The sequence below is a fragment of the Myotis yumanensis genome, unplaced genomic scaffold (assembly GCF_028538775.1).
Source record: "Myotis yumanensis isolate MYYU_CA2020_CCGP unplaced genomic scaffold, mMyoYum1.0.hap1 SCAF_1, whole genome shotgun sequence".
Classification (NCBI taxonomy): Eukaryota; Metazoa; Chordata; class Mammalia; order Chiroptera; family Vespertilionidae; genus Myotis; species Myotis yumanensis.
In genome coordinates, this window is record NW_027223752.1 from 13,103,515 (window position 1) to 13,125,433 (window position 21,919).

The 21,919-nt window shown below is 61.6% G+C and overlaps 1 protein-coding gene across 2 annotated transcripts in view; it reads right to left on the reverse strand.

Annotated features, from left to right (window-relative positions):
- Window positions 1-21,919, reverse strand: part of LOC139009863 (coiled-coil domain-containing protein 85C) — a 69,793-nt gene that overhangs the window by 38,621 nt on the left and 9,253 nt on the right. The window lies entirely within an intron of this gene.

The window sequence follows — 21,919 nt, forward strand, 5'->3', positions numbered from 1 at the left end:
GGTCACCCTGCTCAAAGGCAGCATCGCAGGACCAAACTAGGTCCCCAAGACTTGGAATGTGCAAGTACAATGTCACCGAGGAAGAGCTGACTCATGACACTCGGCGGATGTGGGGTCTCCCTGCATCCTGCAGCCCTCAGCTCAGAGACCAAGGTTCAGGGGTGGGCCTGGGTGCACAGTGAGAAGGGTGCTGTAGAGGGGGGCCCTGAGACAAGGGTGCACCACCCGCCACCCCTGCGCCTCCCTGGGGGAGGGAGCACCCATGCTCCTCCCAGCTCCCAGCTCCCAGCTCGGGGAGGGAGGCAGGGTAGGTGCCCACATACAGTGAATGGCCCTGTGGCCCTTGAAGATGTACAGACACGAAGCTCATTGGCCCCCAGCACTTCACAGGAACCGCCATAACCCGGCGGACCAGCTGATACTTTTCTCTAGTTTAGAGCTTGTGTCTTTTATATATTTTTATTTTTAATTTTTCAACAACAGTTGAACTGCAATATATTATATTAGTTTCAGGTATACAACATAGTGATGGGGCACTGATAGACCTTACAAATGATCCCCCCCAAAGTCCAGTGCCCCCCTGGCACCATGCAGAGCCATCACAATGTTATTGGCTACATTCCCTCTGCTGCACTTCACATCCCTGCCGCTGTTGTTATAACTGGCCATTTGTACACCCTCATCCCTTCACCTTTTTCACGCAGCCCCCACCCCCCTGTTCATCTGACAACCACCAATCTGTTCTCTGTATCTATGAGTCTGTCTCCATTTTGTCTGTTCTTTAGATTCTACATGTAGGTGAAATCATATGGTATTTGTCTTTCTCTGTCTGACTCACTCTACTGAGCACAATACCCTCTCGGCCCATCCAGGCTGACACAAATGATAAGGTTTCATTCCTTTTTATGACCAAGTAATATTCCACTGTATATGCCCGGCTGGTGTGGCTCAGTGGTTGAGCATCAGCCTATGAACCAGGAGGTCACAGTTCGATTCCCAGTCAGGGCACATGCCTGGGTTGTGGGCTCCATCCCCAGTGTGGGGTGTGTAGGAGGCAGCCGATCCATGATTCTCTCTCATCATTGATGTTTCTATCTCTCTCTCCCTCTCCCTTCCTCTCTGAAATCAATAAAAACATATTAAACAAAACAAACAAACAAACAAACAGGGACAGTCCCCAGAAAACCCCAGCTCTGAGGCGGACTGCTGGGCCGGGGTCCCAGGCACGGGGGCAGAGGGGCCGGTGGGAAGGAAGAAACTACGGGAGGGGCGGCTGGGCCCCTTTGCAGGGCTGGGCCGGGCTCCGTCTGCATTCCCCAGCCCTGCTGGCGAGTGGGCGGTGGATGGCTGTGAACTGTGGGCCGGGAAGGGCTGTGCCAGGCACCAGGGGCCTCCAGGAGCCCTGGGAAGAGGCATAAGCAGGAACCAGTCCTTCCCAAACCAGCCGGCCAGCATGGCAATGGCCCCTGAGCCTATCCAGTGTGCTCTGACCTGCTGTCCCCTCCCTCAGGTGGCCATCTCCTCTGCCACACAGCCCAGGACTCAGGCTCTGAGAAGACCTCCCGGGTCAAGAAGCAGGGGCGTGCGGGGAGGCCTGACCCCGTGGGGACGCCGGGCCTGGCCTCCCTTGCATGCCATGCCCTGCACTGAGCTGAGAGGAGGGCCATGGGAAAGGGCCTTCAATTTTCCCATCCAAGTCAGAAATCTTAGGACCCTCCCCAGAACATAATCCAAAATCCAGGAAGTGCTGACCTGGGACAAACGCAAGCTCTGGAATAACCGGAGGCCTGGAAATCACGCTCTAAGCCCTCCCTGTGCAGGGTTGTCCCCTGATCTACGGAGCACGGAGACAGAGGGGCAGGCCCAGCCCCAGCTGAGAGGCAGGCAGGCTGCACGGGCAGCTGGGAAGAGCTCCCTCTCCCTCCCCTCACCACCATCTCACCCCCAAGGACACGGGAGCCCCGCAGGACACCAGCACCCACAAGCCAGGCAGCCCCCGCTGCTTAATAACCATGGTCTGGCTGTTCTGTGGGTAGAAAAGGCACCGGAACAGCCACAAAACATAAACAGACCTCCCGCAGGCTGGTGGTGGGGAGGGGGTGGCAAAGAAGAGGCCAGTGAAACACAGGGGCACCACCCACCCCCAGGCACGAGGAGGCTGACGGAGAACGTCCCGGGCCACTTCACGGGAAGTCCCAGAAGGTTGGGGAAGGAAGCTGCGAGGGGTCCCGCACGCTCCCCGCTGCACAGCCATACCCGGTGTTCCTCCTGTAAAAGGAACCGTCTTTCCTGAGCACAGGGCGCGGAGGCTCGCTCACCCTCGTCACCACCACTGCCAAAGTCCATTGGTACCGATTAGGTGCCAGGCACTCTGCCAAGTAGGTCACATGAGTTATCTCAGACCCACGAGGTAGGCACTGTCATCATCCCATTTTACAGATGGAAAAACCGAGGTCTGGGTGTGGGAGCACCGATGAGGGCTGGGGAGAGCCAGGGCCCTGGGAGGACGGAGGAGTCAGTGGAGACTTTTCAGTTGGGCCCCAAGTCATGTCTTCCAGATGCAGAAGGGGGCAGGGAGGGGCCATCCTACACGAGCACTGTGTGCAGAGACTCCGTCTTCCTAAAGAGCGGCTGGTGGACATAAGAAGCCTTCAGGACTCACGCCCTGGCCGGTGTGACTCAGTTGGTTGAGCATTATCCCATACACTAAGAGGTTGCCGGCTGGATTCCCAATCAGGGCACATGCCTGGGTTGCAGGCTTGATGCCCAGTAGGGGGCATGCAGGAGGCAGCTGATCAATATTTCTCTCCCATAGATGTCTCTATCCTACTCCCTTCCTCTCTCTCTCAAATCGATAAAAGAATTAAACTACCCACATCGCCCCAGATGGTATGTGGTGGGCCTCAGTCTTTGAATCCTCAGCTGACCCGATCAGAGCCACCACCACTAACCCTGGCCTCCTGCCTCCCCCACCCCCGGCCCCCCATCCAGGGTGGGACATCCTGGGCACACGCTCCTGGAGAGTGAGCAGGTGCCAAGGCCCCGCCTGGCCTATGAACTCCTCACCCTCACAGCAGGGGAGCCTCACAGTATCAGCAGCTGGGCAGGAGCCCACCCCTGCGAGGCATCTACTACCCAAAAGGCCACTGAGCAAACCTGCCCCATGCCCTGCAGCCTCCTCGGCACCTGGACAGGAGTCCAACCTGGAACACCGCGTCATGCTGTCACCGCCCGCTAGGGTGCCGGCCTCCTGCAGGTGGCAGTAAACACTCAGGGGCTCCCCAGTCACCTGACTGTCCCTTACCCTCCCCTGAAAAGAAGGGGCCCGATGGCTCTGATCCCTGACCCTGGGGTGCCAGAGGCAGAAGATAAGCTGGAACTACAACTCGATCCACCAGCCCCACGGCCTTCAAGTTTAGGGGCTGTGCTGTCCACACACCCAGGACACCCAGGCAGGGTGAGGCCTGGAGACCCCGAACCCCTGGGCCCTGGCATAGCCACGCCGAGAGCGGTCAGGCCTCTACCGGGACCCCTGGACACGAGCAAACACTCAGAAGACAGCACTTTCCTGGCAGGTGGGCAGGCCAGGCAGGACATGAGGGCACCGCTCAGGAGAGACGTGGCTGCTGGACCGAGTGGCGACGCCCAGGGGAGCACAGGCCAGATGACAAGGGTGTGGAGGTGGGGCCCTCGGGGAGCACGAGGCTGGGCCCTCCTGGGGCAGGGGGAAAGGCCAGGCCAGGCCAGGCCACACATCCCACAAACTGCAAGCTGCATTATTATTAGTGGTTTGGCCAATAGCCAGGCACAGGCTCCCAGCAAAGGGCAGATAGAACGTGACTTCCGTCAGGCTGTGCGCAAAGGGGAGGATTACCGTGTCACAGACGGAACTGGGAACTGGAATCCAAGGGGAGGGGGAGGGGGAGGAGCTCCCGTCGGAATTCTGGGGGATCCCCGCCCTCACTCCGCCTGGGTGTGGAAGAAGGCAGGGCCCCGTCTCCCGGGGAGGCTGGTGCCTGGCACAGCAGCAAGAACACAGGCCTCGGAACCGTGGGTGGGCGCCCGGGGATCCCAGGAGGGGCGGCTGCAGGGAGGCGGGGCAGAGGGAGGGTCAGATCCCAGCCCAGCGCCAAACCCAGCCGTGCAACCTGCTTCTTTAACAAAAGCCCACGGGGACCTGTCTGCCTTATCCACGAAGGAAGGTCCAAGTTCCCCTGACTCAGGGACAGCCCAATTGCAAGGGGCCTAAAACCAGGACCAGGAACTCGGGGGTCACGTGGCCCGCGGCCCTGGTGTCTGAAGCAATGATGCCCCCGGGCCAGTGGGGTGTTTGCTCAGCTGCACAGGGCGATAGGTGTTCCCTGTGTCCCGAGGCCGCAAGGACGCGCCAGGCTACACGCCACCACAGCCGGGGATCTAAGCCAGTGGTCGGCAAACTCATTAGTCAACAGAGCCAATTATCAGCAGTACAACGATTGAAATTTCTTTTGAGAGCCAAATTTTTTAAAACTTAAACTATATAGGTAGGTGCATTGTTATTAACTTAATTAGGGGACTCCTAATCTGGCCTTGGCTAAAAACGTCCTCAATCTGATTGAGGTACATTCGCTGAGGTCCGACCCCTTCCAACTCTCCCATCCACTCTCGTCTTGTATACTTGTTTCGTCTATCTCCTTTCGTTCATCCTCTCTCTATGTCCAAACCATCTCCACATACCTTTCCGAATCCTCGACACTACATCTTCTTTCACTCCACAACATTCCCTAAAATTAACTTAATGAACTTTACTTAAAGTTTTAAGTCAACTTCACACTGTACGTGCTCGCCCGCACGTGGTATTTTGTGGAAGAGCCACACTCAAGGGGCCAAAGAGCCGCATGTGGCTCGCGAGCCGCGGTTTGCCGACCACTAATCTAAGCAGTCACGGCGCTGGGACAGCGCAGTCAGGAATCAGTGCTGCCATCCAGAGAGGCTCCAAGAAGACAAGAGCCAGAGACCCAGCTGCCCGAGGCCACAAAGCCAGGACACCCCAGAGCCCACACCACAACTGGTTCCACTTCCCCTTTTCTCGTAGCATCGGGACTACCCTGACCCGGCTCCGGGACCTCTGAGCCCCACCTTCCCAGGCATAAGGTGGGATGACGGGGACCTCAGAGCTGGGGGCGTCGTGGAGGCACCACATGCGAAGGCCAGGGACGGGCCTGGCGCCGAAGGGGACGAGGACAGCGCCCACGGCTCTCCGACCACCCAGAGTGAACACACTGTTGCAGGCCCCCTCCCCGCACCTTGGTGCTCCCTGCAGGGGATGGAGCCCCCAGGGAACTGGCCCTGCCTGTTTTGGGGGGTGCTATGGTTTGAATGTTTGTATTCATAGACTGAATTCATAGACTGAAATCCTAACCTCCAAAGGTGATGCTGTTGGAAGGTGGAGCCCGAGGGAGGTGACTAGGTCAGGAGGTGGAGCCGCCGATGAAAGAGGCCCCAGAGAGCTCCCCCGCCCTCCCACCCTGTGAGGACACAGTGAGGCCCGTCCAGGACAGCCAAAGGCGACCTGCTGGCACCTTGGCCTTGGACTTCCAGCCTCCAGAACCGTGAGCAATAAATGTCTGTGGTTCCTAACCTACCCCGTCGGTGGTCATCTGTCACAGCAGCCCGAGTGGACTGAGAAAGGGGTGCTGCTCCAGGCCCCCATGTTCCAAGCCCTTGAGGAGCTGTTTTGAGGACCAATGAAAGCCACTGGGCTGCACATGGAAAAGTACAGCACCCTCCCTGACACCCACGTGCCGGCACCATCTGTGGCCACGGCCTTCCAGGTCAGTCTTCCCCCCCACTCTGGGCCTCAGTTTCCCCACAGACGAGCAGGCAGGCAGTGCTGGGGCCTCGAAGGGCAGTCACAGCTGGGAGCCTGCGCCTCCCTACTGACCAGGAACCCTCGGCAGCAGCCTTCGGTTCCAACTGATGCCAACCTGCACACTCCGAACAGCCCCAAGCAGCCCCGAGACCCATTACACAAGGTCCCCTGCCCTCCACAGCCGCCGGCAGGGGTGTGCCGCTGTGGGTGCGAGGTGGGCGTGGCAGCCTGCCAGGAGGACTTGATTTTTACAGCCCCTGTCCCCAAATGCAGCCCCCACCCAAGACCCACGTACCTCAGTGCCCCAGCCCCATGGGCGGCCAGGATGGAGACAGGGAGCCTGGATCTGCTGGGCGACCTGCACAGGCCCCTCCGCATCTCCAGCCTCCGACCTGCAGGACACCTCTGGTCACTGCAAGCTCCCCACAGCCCACAGCCCAGGGAGGGGCTGGCCAACGGGGCCTCCAGCCCTGCCGCACTGGGGTTCTGCCCATCATCTGGGGTGTGAAGAACAGAGCGGGCGGCTGCATTCAGAGGCTGCCACTTGGAACCCGAGACCTTGACCAGACCTCACTGCCAGCTCCGTGCAGGAGTTAAACCCTGAGTCACCCAGACCACCTCCAGCCGCAGCCCTGCCCTCCTCCCGCCCCTGGGCAGCTCAGTGACGCCGTGCCGTGAGCGTGGGCCTGGGTTCCTGCGGGCTCCACAGGAGAAGCCGTTAGGTCTCAGCACGACCCTTTCCTGGGTCTGAGCAGAGATGCTGGCTGTGTCCCCAGGGCCTGGCACACGCCCGGCGCACTCCCTGCCCCTCCCAGGCTGAGGACAGAGGGGATGTCGGGAGAGAAGGACTCACACACACGGTGCTCCGAGCCCGGGCTAGGGGCTCACCGACGGGAACGATGTGCCTGCCCTGAAGGCTGCACTAGCCGGCGGCTGGGCTGTGCCCGCCGGCTCCGCCGCTCACAGCTCCGTCACCGGGGCGTGTTCCTAACACTGTGTCCACGTTGGCAAAGCTGGACCTGCCGCAGGGACCCCGGAGCTGAATGGGGTCACAGGTCAGGCCCCACGCAGGGACGGGCCGTGGAGGCTGCTCAGCGGGACGCAGGCCATCCTGTGGGTCAGGCCACGTTCACGCCCGGAGCCCCCGAGGCGGGAGTGGCTGCCGAGGTCACCGAGCAAATGGCTCCGACCAGCAGCAGGGAGGAAAGGCTTCCTGGAGGGTCAGGGCTGCAGCCAGGGGTGACCTTTCGGACTCATCCGGGACGGGGCTCGGCCCCAGCCTCCGAGGGGACGGTCAGGGCCTCTCCTTCCTGTTGACCTGGCAGCATCCCCGGGATCCGGCCCGTTCTGCCCAAGCTGCCTGCCACGGAGCCTTGGGCGGGGCCGCTTCCTGACCCTCGGCTGGCGCTAGGGGATTAGGATGCTCGCGGGGCCTTAGTCGTCACGGTGACTGTGCAAGAGGTGTGGCAGAGACCTCAGGAGACGCAGAGGCCCCTGACTCAGGAGCACAGATCCCGGCTCCTCTCTGTCTTCAGGACACCGTCCGCCCTGCACACCCCAGCCCGCCCCGGGTCACGGAAGCGTCCACCGTGCGGGGAGGCCCAGCACCCAGCATGTGCTCAGTGGAGCTCAAAGCACTGCAAACACACGCGATCAACCTGAGAGTAAACCGCCCACGAATGTCTCCTCAGCAGCCTTTCTTCCCCTTAAATGGATGACAAGGTGGCAGACCCCCCTTACCCCCCACCCCACCCCCACACACACACACCCCAGCTTAGCACCCTCTGAGCCAGGCTCCGGGCACAGGACTCATGCTCCAAGCATCCTGCCGGGGACTCGCTGTGTAGCCAGAGATGCCCCCATCCAGGCTTCCCTGGTCCTGCCCTGAGCAGCTGGAACACTCGCAGGCCATCAGAGACCGAACAAAACCAATGGGGAGGAGGCTTCCGGAACAAGGGGCCTACCCCGGGGCCCCAGGACCAAAGGTCGACATGCTGGCCTCACAGGCAGACCCTCGAGATGGTCTGGGTTTCACGGCGGCAAGCTGGGGCCAGGGTGGATTCAGGAACCTGAGTCGCCTCCCAGACCAGATGCCTGTGAACCGAAAGGATGTGCTCCGTTCCCGTCCCGCACGCACGCCACAGTGGGAAATGCTGGGTAAGCCAGCTTCATCTACTGCCCCACCGCCCACGGCGGTCCAGGCACCTCCCCCGGGGGTGGCTAGACTGACACAACTCCCTCCATCCCCAGAGAGAAACCATGGTCCCACGGGACTGTGGGGGCTGACAGGTCACAGTGTCAACGGTGGTATTCGTGAGAGTTTCTAGATGCCTCAGGAAAATTCAGGGTGTGCCTGCTAGCCCTCCCTCCTGACCGTGTCTCAGACCCAGGGCCAGGGGCCCCACACAGCCAGTGTGGTCGCCAGCAATGGGGGAAGCTGGCCAGACAGCACACAGTATCCTGCCCCTGCCTCGTTACACGCTGCCCCCGGTCCTGGCCTGTGGGACCTGCCCCTCTGGCCCGGCAGCCTCACCTCCAAGAACAGGTGAGATCCAGGGAGTATTCAACAAGCAGCCAAGTCCCACGTCCACATAGGGATGCGGGGGGATGGAGGTACACAGTTACAGAGCTCCCCTGCTGCTCCCCAAGTCTCACACCCTTTCCCACAGACCTGGGGACCACGGGCTCCTATGCAGACTGCCCGGACAGCAGCAAACACTGGCACAGCCTCTCTTGGGTTTGCTGTCTTTTTACCCCACAATGCCCAGGAGACCCGGGGAAAGGGACAGACTGCCAGTTCCTCTGCAGGAAATCAGGGCTCAGAGAGGGTAAGCCACATGTCCAAGGTAACAGAGCAAGTCAGCAACTCTTTCCACGCCCCCCCACTCACCCCACCGCCCTGGGTGCCTTCATCAGCATACCTCCCCACACCCCTGGTGAGCCCCCCACCCCACCCCCAGGCTGCCTGGGTGCACAGGGGGCCAACCCATGAGCATATGCCCGGGGACCTGCTCCCCCAGCCCCGATCAGCTCTGCAGCTGCCCGGAGGCCTCCGTGTGTCAGAGCAGACATGGGCGGGAAGCAGCTGCACCTGCACCAAGCTGGGCCGGTCCCAACCCCCAGACACAGTGCTCCTGGCCTGTCTCCGCCCCGGTTCCCGGCATCTTGCTCATCAGTCCCATTCAGGGCGCTCAACAAACACATTGAATAAATGACAGCGGCACTACCGTTGGGTCCTGCTGTGTGCCAGGTGCACGTCCCTGACCTGTGCCACATCCACACAGGGATGTGGAGGGATGGACACTGAGTGTCCCTGAGCCCACCTAGCACCCCAGGAGGCTGAGGCTTGAAGTCACACGGCCTCCCGGCACATCCCAGGGCTGCTCCTCCTCCTCCCCTGCTGAGCAGGTTTCAGGGTGTGCCACGGGGAGGCTGGGGGGACACTGAGGCAGGGACAGAGGCAAGGGCGCTGCCTACCACAGTGGGTATCCAGACCCTCTGCTATCATCTCCTGGCCCGGCGTCTCCCAGGCACCCTCTAGGGGGTGGGAGGAATGCACATGGCCAGGCACCTCGGGCTCAGGACGGCCTGATGTACAGGCCTCCGCCCCGTGGCCTGGAAGCTCCTCCAACTCCACTCCGTTTGTCGCCTGCAATGAGGGCTTCATAAGAAACGGAGAAGAAGGGCCGTGTTCTGGGCCCAGGTCAGCAGTCGCCCTCCTCCATGCAGTGGGCGGGGCTGGGGGCGAGGGAGGGTGCCGTGGGCGTGTGAACACCAGAGTGGTATAGACCGCATCCACTGGCACCCACATTGCTAAGTGCTCACCCCGGCCCAGAGCTTGCAGAAGTCGGCTCTTCTCTTAGGAGGAGCGGGGGGGGGGGGGGGGGGGGGGCACCATTGCTATTAATAGAAATAAAATTGTCCCCTCTCCCAATTGCAGGCGATAAACTCGCCAACGCACCAATGCCCAGCAGCGTGAGCATTTAACTAAAGGGCAACAGCAAAAATAGAAGCTGTGGGGAGGGTGCTTGTACGCCACTGAATGTGACCAAGGGGAGCGAGGGTGTACGGATGGGCTGTGGGGTACACTCACACTCACACACATACTCACGCAGACACATACTAGTACTCCTGAGACACATAAACACACACACTCTCACACAGACACATACTCCTGTAGACACATAAACACACACACATACTCTCACATAGACACACACAACCTCACGTGGACACACTCTCATATAGACACATACACACACACTCACACAGACACACACAACCTCACGTGGACACACTCTCCTATAGACACATAAACACACACACTCTCACACAGACACACATCCTCACGTGGACACACTCTCATGTAAACACATACACTCTCACACAGACACACACAACCTTATGTGGACACTCTCATGTAGACACAGACACACACAATCTCACATAGATACACATAATGTCACACACTCAGTCATGTAGACACACAAACACACTCTCAAACAGACACACACATAGACACACTCATGTATACACACTCTCACAGACACACACTCTCATGTAGACACACTCACGTAGACACACAGATACACACACTCTCATGTAGACATACACATGTAGAACCACGCGCGCGCACACACACACACACACACACACACACATACTCCTTGTACCTACCCGCCTGCCCCAATTGCATCTTCCCTACGTCCACCTCCTGCTCCCATCCACGCAGACACAGAGCCCTGGGCAGTAAGAACCTCCGGGTCAAGGCTAGCGGCTATGTGTCCTCTCTCCTCAGCTTCCCCTGTCATCATCCTCAGCTCAGTTAACCTGAGAAGCTGGTGGCTGAATCCACAGTCAAGAACCAGGACTTGGCGGCAGGATGGGGGCCTCCTCCTGCCAGCTAACCTTACAGGACCCACAGAGTACCCACAAAGGGCCCCGGGTGCCCTCAATGCCCATTGGGAGCCAAGCAGCCACTGACCAACTCACCCCACTCTCCTGTGAGCCTCCCAGAACGCAGCCCCAACCAGCCCAGAGCAAGACAGAGCAGAGAGGCAAGGACGCAGGTTGGGGGTGGCTGCAGAAGGCCTGTTGACTCTCAGGGCCCCGCCCGCTGAGGGGCTGTGAGTGCAGGGCAGCTATGGGAGGGGCACACACCTCTCCTGACCCTTACCATCTCTTTTCTTTTAAGTTTTTTTAAATTCTTTTTTTTTAATCCTCACCCAAAGTTATGTTTTTTTATTTCTTTCTTTAAAGAGAGAGGAAGGGAAAGGGAGAGAGAGAGAAACATTGATCAGCTGCCTCCCATACCAACCCCGACTAGGGATCATCCAGGGATCAAACCCCCAACCTGGGCATGTGCCCTGCCTGCCCAGGAATTGAACCCGAGACCCTTCAGTGCACGGAACGACACTCCAACCAACTGAGCCACACCGGCCTGGGCGACCCTCACCATCTTCCTCTTACTATAGGACACTGAGGCACGGGGGTTGTCAGGCTGTCCGCCCCCGGTGCCTGAGGCAAGACCCCCTGCCCACCGCCATCTGGCTCAGGCTCACACACGGCTCCTGGTGTCTAAGCTGGCGTGGAGGGGGGAGGGGGAGCAGGGCACAGAGTGACCCAGCGTCCACTGTGTGAACCACACACACCCTGAGTGAGTCACTGGGCGGGGCCGGCCGGCATCTGGGCGTCACATTCCTGGGGCCACTGCTGGAGAGCAGACACCTTCCAGGAACTCAGCCATCCATCCCGCGGCCGGAGCCTCGGGGACAGGAAGCAGCAGGCCTGACCCAGGCCCCCCGAAGAGGAGGGGCCAGGCAGCTCGAGTGTGGTCCTGGGGTGAAGCCAGAGTCCAAGCGCCTCGCCTGGCATCCCCTAGTCATGCACAGGGCACTCCCGAGTGGGCAGTGGGTCCCAGACCAACAACAGTGCAGACACGGCGGAGGGCAAAGCAAGAGGGACTTCGGACGCTGCGGGAGGGAGCGGCGAGAACTATGACAAGAGGAGGCGGCATCTCGGCCGCAGCTTGGCCAACAGCAGGATTTCCCCACTGAGGGAGGACAGGGAAGGGGAAGGCACCGGAGGCAAGAAAACAGCCATGCAAATGCCTGGAGCTGTTCAGAACCGCTACCGGCCTGGGGTCATGGAAGCTTCCGGAAGAGATGGAGAGAGGTGTGGAGGGAGTCAGGAGGGATCACAGAGCGCCGTCCACTCCATTCCCCAGAGGCTGGATGTGAGGCTGCGGCTCAGGGCCCTGCAGGGTTGTGCGTCAGGGAAGTGGTCGGGGGCCATGTATGAAGAACATTCCAGAAGGACAGAGTGAAGGCTGGAGGTGGTGACCCTGGAGACAAGGAGGCCGGAGCTCTGGGAACACTGGAGCGGACGGGAGGGGCAGGTGAACCCACCGTGCGTGGCAGGGAAAGACCTGGGCAAGGCAGAGTGGACCGAGCCCAGTGCACAGGCGCCGATGACGCCTGCCAAGCTGGGCTGGCCCCCGCGGCAAAGGGTGCTGCCCCTGAAGTCACACTGCAGGTCTCTGTGCTGGCAAGGCTCCAGGCAGGAGACAGAGCAAGGCACTCGGGTCTGGGGTCGGGCCTCAGTCCCCTCCTCACAGCCCCCCCTCTGGTGGGCAGAAACCCAGTGACCTGCCCGGAGGGTCTGCCTCCTGGGCCTGGGGCACCCACCGACCTGGCCCGGGCAATTGCGTCTTTAGTTTCGTGGGCCCATTCATTGTCTGCAATTCTCTCGCCCGCCCACACCCCGGCTGAAGGAGGGTTTCCAGAGGATCGCTCCAGGGGCTGGCAGACAGATGCCCCATCAGCGGGACCTGCTGCTCAGGCCTGGCCTCGCAGCCAGCAAGGGGCGGCCGGCCGACAACCCTCTGGAGATGGCCTGATTGGAGCAGCTGTTCAGACTGAGCGCTTGACCGTGTGGTCACACACAGCAGCTGGTCGAAATCGTGGTCTTCATCACGGCAAGGCCAGCACCTTGGAAACCCTCGTGTGCCCCTCCCAACAGGCGTGAAGGGCACCTGGGTGTGCCAGCCTCCCCCGGAGGAAACGGAGGCTCACAGAGGTGGCAGGACTCGCCCAAGATCACGGTGCCAGCGTGGGCAGAGCCGGGTGCTAACCTCCTCCTCCACCCCACGCCACCCCACTGCCACGCTCTGCCCCCCACGTGGCCGCGTGTTCACCGTCCCGGGTAATGTACCCGAGAGAGCGAGCTGCAGGGGGGGATTCTGGGCGAGCCCAGGGGGAACACGCATCCCTTCTGAAGTCCCCGGGCGGGTGTCCATATGACAGGACAGCAAAGGGCCACTCACACCGCTTTTCGAACGGCCAATGATGTGATGAGCTTCTCAACACCTCACAGGTAGAAAGGTGGGCGACTAACCAGAGGAAAACTGCGTGGCAACATTCGTGTTCCAGAAAGTGTGTCTTGGAGAGGATCCTGAACCAGAGCATGGCATTGGGCAAAAGCTAAGGAAACCTACATAAACTGTGGACGCCAGTGAATACTCCTGTACCAATGTCGGCGTGTTCATTGCATCACCAGGAGGCTAGTGATGGGGGAAATGAGGGACAGGGTTTATGGAACTCTCTCTCCTCAAGGACTTTGTAAAATAAAAAAGGCTCTAAACAGCAAAACTCAATTTAAAAAGCGTGTGTGACAATTCTATTCATGTCCTAGGATCTCATGCAAAGGAGGGGCCCAGACAAAGGAGGGGCCAACCGCTCCCCACTCCCAGTGAGGGTCACACATCGGGGGACCCAGGACCAATGAGGACGGCTGAAGGGCTTGCAGGGGGCGCTGTGCCTCTCAGATCAAACCACAGGCAGAGACGACATCTGGACGGTGGGCACGCTGCAAAAGGGAGACGCCGCGTGGCTCCGGGGCCAAGAAATTCCAGAAGGAGCGTCCACCAGCACGCAACTTTCAAGTCCACATAACGGCCCCACTGCCACCCGCCCCAGAGAGGGGAAATTCACACTCGAAGCTGGACGGCTCCTGTCTCCTTAACGCGCACATTCCAGCAGCCGGTCCTCCAGGGAAGGCAGCACACACACCAGTCACGGCTGGCATCATCCCGGCCATCTGGGTGCCGAGGCTCAAGGTGGCTCCTTTTCCGCATTTTCTACAATAAACAGGTTTTGGGAGAACAGGTTGCTGCTGGGGAAATGCCGACGCGGGGCCCCGGACGCCGCGGGCTGCAGACGCAACGCCACCCAGCTCGGCCCCTTTCTACACAGGACCTTCTACACGGGCTGCTGGTTCTCTGTGCCTCCGCCTCCTCCTCTCATCACCAGGAAACGTAAACGCTTTCCTTTGGTGAGAGGCAAATGAGTGCATGTGTAGCAAGCACAGGCACCTGTTAGCTGCTATCGTTACTCCACTGTTCCATCCTCACAGCCCGTAAGGGGGAATGTGGGTCACCCCATGGGACAGAGGCTTAGGCGAGACACACGGTGGCCGGTCTGGGACCCACGACCACAGCTAAAGTGCAAGGACGCTCCCTTACACCAGCCACAGAAGGGGATGGGTGAGTGGGAGGAGCCAGTGCTCGAGTCCCTTCTCCCCTGGACCTCAGGCCCCCCTGAGGCCGGGAGACGCCCCTCAGGGCACAGGGCCAGGCCTGCCGCCTGGCAGCCTCCTTCCTGCCCCCTGCACAGGGCAGCTGTCCCACTCCGGGCAGGACTCTCTCTCCAGCTGCTCCTGCCTGCCCTGGGTGATGCCCAGACCAAGCGGTAATGACTACCCCGCAAGCTGCTAAGGCCCAGACATGGGCAAGGCCGGAGGACTTCAGGGTTCCCTCACAGATGAGGCCTGTAGAGGGGTTCCCGGACAGGCCGGGGTGAGAACCAGGCCCCTGACTCCTTCAGGTCTCCCGCAGACTCCCCAGGGCGCGCGCACGCACACGCACACACACACAGAAGCCAACTCAGAGAGACACCAAGCCCCATCTGTCTCCCGATCAGGGACAAGAGGGTGCAGCCCGGGGGGCAGGGGGGAGGGAGGGGGGAGGAGGCAGGGACGCAGTGGTCAGCAGACACCAGGGACACAGGTACCATCTGCCACGGACACCCCCCACAGCTGGTGGCACTCCACCACACACAGCACAGAGCCGAGAAGGCCCGGGTGCTGGGCCCCCCAAAACTCCCCTCTCCACTCAGTATACAGGCGGGAAACTGAGGCAGAGGGATGGGGCATCTGTGACATCCCATGGGCTTGGCGGCCTCATTTCCTCATCTGTGCCAGGGGGCCGATGCCAACCCCACCCGCCCACGTACACCCTGGCCCAGGGGCACCAAGCAGTCCTTCCGGAGCCCCTGGATGGTAAGTGCCTGCATTCTTAGGACGCAGTCTCTTTAATGAGGCGTCATTCCCAGATGCCAACTCCTCACTCTCTCCCACAGGCATTTCCTTGTCTGAGCTGCTCAGGACATGAAGAGGAACAGTGATGTGCTGGCCAGGCGCCCCTCCCCTGCCCCCCAGCCCCTGACAGCTGCCCCTCCCCTGCCCCTGCTGCTGCTGGCCCAGGTCCCCGCAGCCCCAAGTGGTACCAGGTGCCTCGGGCTGGCACGCCACAGCCAAGCCCTGCAGCCCAGCAAACCCCCAGAGCTCGCGAGGGTCCCTGTCTTTCTGACCCAGGGCAGGGCTGGGAGGAATGGTCCCAACAGGACGGGAATACGCAGAGCAGTGGCTGAGATCTCAGCCAGGCTCACTCGCCCCTTGAAGATCACCCGCCATTCCCCCACCAGGGCAGCTGCCCCACCAGAACCTCCCCTTCCCCACAAATTCCCTCCTGAGCCACTGGAGGCCCTAAGGCAGCCTGGGAATCAAAAGGATCAAATCCAAGGACAGGAGAAAGGGCATCGAGGAGTGCCAACACGGCTCCCCTTCAGGAGGGGCCGTGCAGCCAGTGCCCAGGGGTGCGGACCCCGGCCCCACACCCCACTGTCAGTGGGTGGCACTCTAGCCTAGAGTCCCACCCACTGTGGTCCACAGCCGTCTGCTACAGGAATAAACAAAGCCGCACTCCTTCCCGCAAGCCCCTGCTCCCCAGTCCATGTGTCCCCTCCACTTGCCTTCGGCCTGCAGCTCACCCCGCCACCCCTCACTCGAAGCCCCTCTGCACACCCAGGCCTCCCAGACCATGGTCTCCAACTGGGACACCCTTCCCACTTCTTCCAGCTGCCAATCAGCAAACCACCGACAGGACGGTGAGGGGTGAGTGGGGATAGCGGACGGGGCTTCCTGGCTGGCACAGGACTCCCCATCCCCGCAATGGCATCTAGGATGCCAGCCAGCGAGCTCATGGCCTGGCGCTGCCCTTACGCCAGTGCCCAGACGCCCACCAGCTTCGCTAAGGCAGCAAGGCATGCGCATGTAGCCGGAGAGAAGGGAGTCCACAGCCTATTCGGAAGTCACGGAAGTCTGGTCTGCAGCAGCAGGGAGGAGGGACCCAGGGTGCAGTTCAAAAGAACATTCGGAGGCTTTGCTGTTTTCATGCTGCTCCTGCTGGCGATGGCGGCTGCGCTGGCAGCGAGAGCTGGCCCGAGAGGCCTATGGCGGGCAAGCAGGGAAAGCGAAGCCTCCGGGTTGGGTGGGGTGGGGCACAGTAGCAAATGATCCCTCCTGGCTGCTGCCTCCTGATTCTGGGTCAGATCACTCCCCACCTGGGCACGAACCTGGGCATGCACCTGGCACCTGGCACCTGGGAGGTGAGGGCCCGGGTTGGAAACTGGGCCACTGTGGGTCGTGAGGGCAGCAGAGACGCAGAAATGTCCAAAAGCCCTGGTCCAGATGGAGGGGCGGAGCCGTGGGCCTGGTCCAACTGCCTCATCTCACAAATGAGTAAACTGAGGCCCAAGAAAACGGAGAGCGACAGAGGCAGGAAGGAAACGAAGGAGAAGCCCAGGAAGCGAAGATCTGCATGAAAACATCTACCCGACCCTGAACCCTCACATAAACACAACTTCACGAAAGAGGCGGGGGGGGGGGGGGGGGGGGCTGACTGAGGGCGGAGGGGGCGGGGGCAGGGGGAGTGGGGGTTGGTGAGCCAGAGCTGTCATCCCAACCTGCTGAGAACAGGCCTGCATGGAGTTCCTTACCAAGAGCACCCATTAAATTCATTTTTTTTGTAATATATTTTTACTGATGTCACTGAGCAAGGGAGAGGGAGTTGGAAACATCAATGAGAGTCATTGATCAGCTGCCTCCTGCAAGCCCCACTCTGAGCATGTGCCCTGACCGTGACCTCCTGGTTCATAGGTGGACCTTCAACCACTGAGCCACGCCAGCCGGGCAAGTTCATTCATTTTTTTATTTCTTAAAAGCCACGCTCCTTCCCGCAAGTCCCCGCTCCCCAGTCCATGTGGAGGGGAGCCCTTCAGGGAGGGGGCTTGCTCTACCCCCTCTTGTGTTTTTTTGGTCTTTCCTGGCCCGGGACCACTCTCAGCCTCTGATGAGAGCGCTGGGTCCTGGCCCAGGAGAAATGCGCGAGTGCAGTCACACCAGGGCCCCGGGGTTCCCTGAGGCCCGAGTGACCCCAGGTGCAGGAGTCCGTGGGTCCGTGCTCAGCTGACCCTGAGCTGGCCCAGGCTCTCCCTCCGGCCACAACCCCCATCCCAAAGCCCCGGGCCTGAGGCCCCAGCCCCGCCCGTGCCACAGCTCCCCCGGGCCCTCCTGCTCAGTTTGGGTTGCACAAAAACAAGGGGTCTTTTCATCCCACAGGGTTTCAGCCCCACACACTGCGAGCAGCTCACGTTGCCCATAACCAGGCCGCACTCACGGGAGCAAGGTCTTAACTCCGTGCAAGGGGACTAAGGATGCAGGGGGAGAGCAAGATGGGGCGGGGACCTTGGCAGGGGGCGGGGGCCTTGGCGGGGGGGGGGGGGGGGGGGCGGGGGGGGCAGGGACCTTGGCGGGGGGCAGGGACCTTGACGGGGGGGCGGGGGCCTTGGCGGGGGGGGGGGGGGGGCAGGGACCTTGGCGGGGGGCAGGGACCTTGGCGGGGGGACAGGGACCTTGGCGGAGGGCAGGGAGCACTCCCAGGACCTCGGACCCACGCGGGAGCTGCTGTCTGCACAGCTGTCAGCAGGAGGAATCTGAGGGAGGACAGAGGCTGCAAGGGTGGAGGCAGCAGGGAAACCAGCCCCCAGGCCAGGAAATGGCCCCGAGACGGCAGGAGGAGCAGGGGCCCTGGGATTGCGGGGGGTGCTGGCACCTCCACCCAGATGGCTCCTACCTCATCACACTGGCCTGGTATTCCAGAGTAGGGTGGGTTAAGTGGGCTTTCCTGACCCTCCCTGCCAGCGCCTTTCCCAGGGACAGGCCGCTGTCCTGCTGTGGTCTCACCAACGTCACCCTGACCCCTTCACCACCACAGACACAGCTGGAAGAATGACAGCAGGGCCAGGCCCAGGGCCAGAGCCCCAGGTGTGGCTCGTACTGGCCTCATCCGCCAGGGATGGCTGGAGTAATGGCTCGCAGCTGTACCCAGGCAGCTCACTTAACCCCGAGATGAGAGACTGCCCGCCACCTGCCGCGGCCACCGCCTCAGAGAGCAAGGAGCACAGAGGGCAGGGGGAGCCATGCCCAGAGCTGCTAACTGGAGTCTGGGCCTCTCAGGGTGCTCCCCACATGGAGGGGAATCAGGGAGGGGGTGCTGGCTGGCTGGTGCCCATTCCCTACTACCCTGCACCCCCCACTGTTTTAAAACCCATTTGTTTTCTGATCCTCGGGCCTCCTGACCTCAGGTAGAGGGTAAGGAGCTGGGGGCTGGGGGCAGGGGTGGGCTGTGTGCGAGGAGACCTCAGGGCCCCCGGGGAGCCGGGCGGCCTCTCCCAGAGGGTTCCAGCACAGACGTGGGAACCCACACAAGGCCCCCAGCAGAGGTGGCACCCGTGGCTGCGGGGCAACCACCACGACCCTGCTCCACGCTGAGCAGACGAGGTGACTGGTCACACAGCCTGTGTCTGTCCCACTCCACAAGCTGACCTAGGCCTCAGGGGAGGTGAGACTTCAGGGTGGGGAGGGAGAGGGGAGGGACATCCTGCCAGCAGGAGCCCTAAGGGCCTGGGGCAAGCAGGGCCTGCGGAGGTCCTGGGGCACGGGAGGGGTCCCTAACACCACTGCTCGGCTCAGCGCTTCCTTCTGTGGGCTCGTCTGTCACAGGCCTCACCCACCCAGCCTCCCACAGCCCGGAGAGGAGAGGCGTTGTCCGCGCGGTGCTGCCCCACAGAGCTCTCTGGAATGATGGGAATGTTCCTTCTTTTCGCCATCAACAAGGTGGGAAGCTCTCCCGAGGGTCAGTGCCACCAGACATGGAAACCTTTCGTGGGACTTCATCATAGTTAAATCGAACTGGACCCCTCCGGGCTAGCGATCCTTGGAAGGTGGTCACCGTGAGGCGGCGGGTACAGGGGCACAGGTGAGGGGAAGGGGCCCAGCCCAGAGCGCACGGTCAGCAGGATGGTAACCGGCAGGACCTGGGAGCCTGGGCCGTAGGTCAGGAGCGAGAAGGAGAGACAGCCTGGGTGCTGCGTGTGGGTGGCGCGTCCACTGCAGGCAGGAGGCGGATGGAGGCTGCTGGAGGCTGGGATCAGGGAGGCCCTGTCCAGAAGACAAGCCCGGAGTGGGCAGCACACACCACGGAGGGGTCGGGAGGAAAGAGGCCGCTGGACGAGCCAGAGTGGCCTTTCCAGGGTCCAGGGCTGCGTGGGGCCAGGAGGCAGCCAGCCCTCCACGCTCCCTGGGAAGTGGGTGGTGAAGGGAAGGATGGAGGGGCAGGATGGCAGAGGGAGAGGATAGTGTTTATTGCTCTGGACTAGGAAACAGGAGCCTGTTTGCAGGGGAAGAAGGAGCAGTCAGGAGACAATGGTGGGGGGAGGTCCCCCAGGAGGTGGGGGGAAGGGAGCCCTCGGTGGCCAGGACAGGGGCACCGAACGAGGGAGAGACTCGCTGTCTGACGTCCTGTCCCGTATGAAAGCGGTGTGTGCACATTCCAGAAAATGGGGAAAACACAGCAAGAGGAGCGGAGAGAGGGCAGGGCGGGAGCTCCCATTGTCCTCCCAGCCACGGGAGATGGGAAGCGACCAGAAAGCCGAGCCTTCTGAGAGCCGGGCGCCGGCAGTGTGGCCGGAACCCCCGACAAAGGGCCACTCCCAGAGCGGGCTCATTAGGGACAGGAGACATGCAGCGCGCTGGGGACACCGGCTCGGCCAGGGCCGGCACACAATCGGGCCCTTGTGGGAGGCAGGGCGGGCGCTCCAGCCTCTGATTCCAAGACAAGAGCACGCCTCCTTGCCTTACAGCCGGAGACAGATTGGGGGAGACAAAGAGATGCTCCCCTGACAGTGGATGCGCTATTTTTGGAAGTGGGTCGGCTCTTCTCCATGGCTGCCGTCTCGCTGCCACTGGTCCCCTTGAACGCAGCCCAAACAGGCCCCCACCGGTCGGGGCGGCCCAGCATCCCGCCAGGGGCCGGCGGGGGCGTCTGCACGGCCTTGCCGGGTCTCAGACAGCTCCCAGGTGTGGAGGGGAGCCAGCCGGCGGCGGTGCTCAGGGCGGGGGTAGGTGCTCAGGAAATCCAGGGCCAGGCTCAAACCCCACTTCCCACGGCGGCCGGCGGCCCCACTGGGCGCACCAAAGCCACCTCCCCAAGCGTCCACTCACACAGGTCGGCCAGGGGACACCGCACACGGCCGGCTTCTCCCTCAGAGCTAATGTCTGCTGACACCAGCCTCCCCTGGGCCGGCCAGCGGTCAGGGCCTGTGTGGGGCAGTGTCTGCCTTTCTCCTGGAGTTTCCATTCCCACAGTCGCTCCGGCTGCCCAGGGAAGCCCTACAACCGCTGAAGCCTCTGGGACCACTGGGGCCGCCTCTGCGGGCCCATCAGGCGCTGGCATATTTTGGAGTTCCTAAATGATAGCTAATATGCAGCCGAGATTAGGAACCACTGACAAAAGCAAGTGTGGGGGAAGCGAGCCGTGACCTCCTGTTTCACAGGTCAGTGCTCAACCACTGAGCCACACCGGCCGGGCATGTGTGTGTTTTTCATAATGAAGGGGAAACAGGGAAGAGGGGGAGGGTGAAAGTCGAGTTAGCAGCTGAAGGCCATTCGATGCCAAAGGGAGCCCGTGCAGAAGAAAGGCAGTTGTGGCCAAATACATGCCCCGTCCAGTGCTTCCTGCCCACCACCCCGCACCCCAACATTCCCTGAGCCCCTGCTACGTGCCAGGAAGACGGACCCTGCCCTGAAGAAGGTCGTGGGCTGGGGGAGACAGGACAGCACCCCGAGGAAACTCAGGTCCCGTCAAGTGGCCCTGTCCCGGGCAAACCCCACACCGGGGAACCGGAGCTCCGCGCCCTCCTCTGGCGCCAAACCTGTGACACAGTCCACGCACGGCGATCGCGTGGCAGAGGCCGGTAATTCCATCAAGGCTCTCGGTGTGGCTCTGCACAAGGCCAGGCTGGCCAGGCAGGGTCTCGGCCTCCGCCAGGGCCGGGCAGAGCGGAGCCTGTGCGCCACGGGCGGCCACATCACCTCCACTGCCCAGGGCTCCATCCTGGGACCTGCTCCCAGCCAAGGACCGCCACCAGGCAAGAGACCCAACCACCCGCGTGCCCGACAAGAGGCAGGGGGGGCAGAGCCCTTCCGCTGTGGCTCTGTCTGTCGTGGGGACTCTGAGTCACGGGGCCAGAGGGGCCCCCCATTTTACAGATGGGAACGTGAGGGCACAGGGAGAGGGAGCGGAAGATGCTGGTTCTGTCTGCGTGGACCAATCCACAGAACAGTGCGGGGGGACCCTACTGTGCCCACAAGACCCCAGCTGACGGGGGCCCTCTCCAGCCCAGCAGGTAATCCACATTTACTAAGTGGGGAGCAGAACAAAGGGAGGGATCGGCTGCCTCCTGGGCTGTGTGAGACCCAGTGTCCGGCGGAGCCCGAACAGATAACTCAGGATCCCCGTGGAAAAGCAGTTCAGGAAGGGCCTGCGCGGGGGGGGGGGGGGGGGGGCAGGAGGGATTAAGAAGTACAAGCTGCCAGTTACAGTCACACGGA